Source organism: Heterocephalus glaber, unplaced genomic scaffold (genome assembly GCF_053883595.1).
Source record: "Heterocephalus glaber isolate CG9 unplaced genomic scaffold, H.glaber_assembly_v1.0 deba00000896, whole genome shotgun sequence".
In the NCBI taxonomy this organism is placed as follows: Eukaryota; Metazoa; Chordata; class Mammalia; order Rodentia; family Bathyergidae; genus Heterocephalus; species Heterocephalus glaber.
In genome coordinates, this window is record NW_028258170.1 from 1,649,610 (window position 1) to 1,651,445 (window position 1,836).

The 1,836-nt window shown below is 43.4% G+C and overlaps 1 pseudogene; it reads left to right on the plus strand.

The window, feature by feature from the left end:
* Positions 1 to 693: 693 nt before the first annotated feature.
* LOC101710470 (olfactory receptor 5D3-like) lies at positions 694 to 1,596 on the plus strand (annotated as a pseudogene).
* The last annotated feature ends 240 nt before the right edge of the window (positions 1,597 to 1,836 follow it).

Sequence of the window (1,836 nt, forward strand, 5' to 3'; positions counted from 1 at the left end):
TAAAAGGAGTCTTCCTTGTTTTCCACACTTGTCATTTAAAGAATGACAGCAATCTCCTGATGAATGTGAAGATATTAATTCTCCCAAGCCACTTGTTATTTTTTCACTTTCAGATCTCATAACTTGCTGTGTGGACTCATGAAAACTTTCTTTCCTGTGATCTCCTGTCTGAATGTCCTAACTGTAGCAGTACCCTCCCACTCTACACTTTTCTTCTCCTCAGCCTTATTTCATGGTTTTTAGTGCCACCTTCCTAGTAATTATTCTGTTATTGCTATTTATAAAAAGAATAGTGGAACTATGAAAAATTTATCTTCCGTAACACTGCAGAGGCTTTCTTTCTCTCCTAAGGAAAACTGCTCCATTGAACTTCCTCCATTCAAAATCTGCAACACTTACCTCTTCACTAAGAAGCTGCCAGCCTCACCCAGATTCTTTGTCTTACACATACCACATTTTTTTACCTAAGTATATGAAGGTCCTTGATTTATAAATCCTGCTATTATTTGGATATTTAAATGGACATATTCTAATGCTTGAGCACAATGTTTTATATAAAGTAATAAGATGAGATTGGGCATGTTCAGGGTGGTATGGCCATAGACTATATAAAGTAATTAATATATAAGTGCACTGAATCATTTCCATTATTATTTTTGTTATCATTATTTCAGATCTTCTACACCAGCAATCATGTTGTTAGCTGAAGGAAATTCAAAGTCACTTTCATCCTCCTGGGCTTCTCTGAGTATCCGCACCTACAGGTGCCCCTGTTCCTGGTGTTCCTGGCTGACTACACAGACCGTCACTGTGCTGGGGAACCTGGGCATGATCCTGACCATCAGGTTCAATCCCAGACTCCACAGCCCCATGTATCTTTTTCTCAGTCACCTGTCCTTCATTGATTTCTGTTATCCCACTACTGTCACACCCAAACTGCTGGAGAACTTGGATGTGAAAGACAGAACTATGTCCTACATCCTGCGTTCTTCTCAGCTTGCACATGTGCATGGCAGAAACATTCATGTTGGCAGTGATGGCCTATGACCAATTTGTGGCAGTTGTAACCCTCTTCACTGCACAGTCATCACCTCCCCAAAGCTGTGTGCCTTGCTGGTCGCTTTGCCCTACATGTGGGAAATAGTCTCTTCCTTGGCACTCCCTGGCTTTCTCTTGGCACTGTCCTTCTGTGGGTCCAACGTTATCAATCATTTTGTCTGTGAGCACTTGGTCATCATCTCTGTCTCCTGCTCAGACCCCTCTGTCAGCCACATGCTTTGTTTGGCCACTGCTGTATTCAGTGAGGTGAGCAGCCTGATCGTCATCCTCACTACTTATACTTTCCTTGTCATCCCTGTCATAAAAAAAGCTTTCTTTACCTGGGCCTCCTTACTGAGGACCACCAGCATGTTCCAGGGCACCATCTTCTTCCTCTACTGTGTGCCCAGCTCCAAGACCTCATGGCTCACAGTCAAAGTGGGCTCTGTGTCTACACAGGGGCATCCCCATGCTGAACCCCTGATCTACAGCCTGAGGAATAAATCCATGAAGGACAGAGCCCAGAAGGTGAGGAGTCACCTCACACAGTGGTGCTGAACTTGCCTGTGTCCAAGGGGATTTGGTCAACTCCATCAAAGGTATTTCCATGCTAGCTGTAGAGATCATGTTTGAAATTATATAGTTGACTCACTAATCCTGATTATAAATTTACTGTAATAAAACAATCTAGGAAACACATAAACCCCATGGTTCTGGGGTGGGGTTTTTTGGTACCAGGGATTGAACTCAGGTCCTTGCACTTGCACAGCAGGTGGTGAAACCACTGAGCTAAATCCC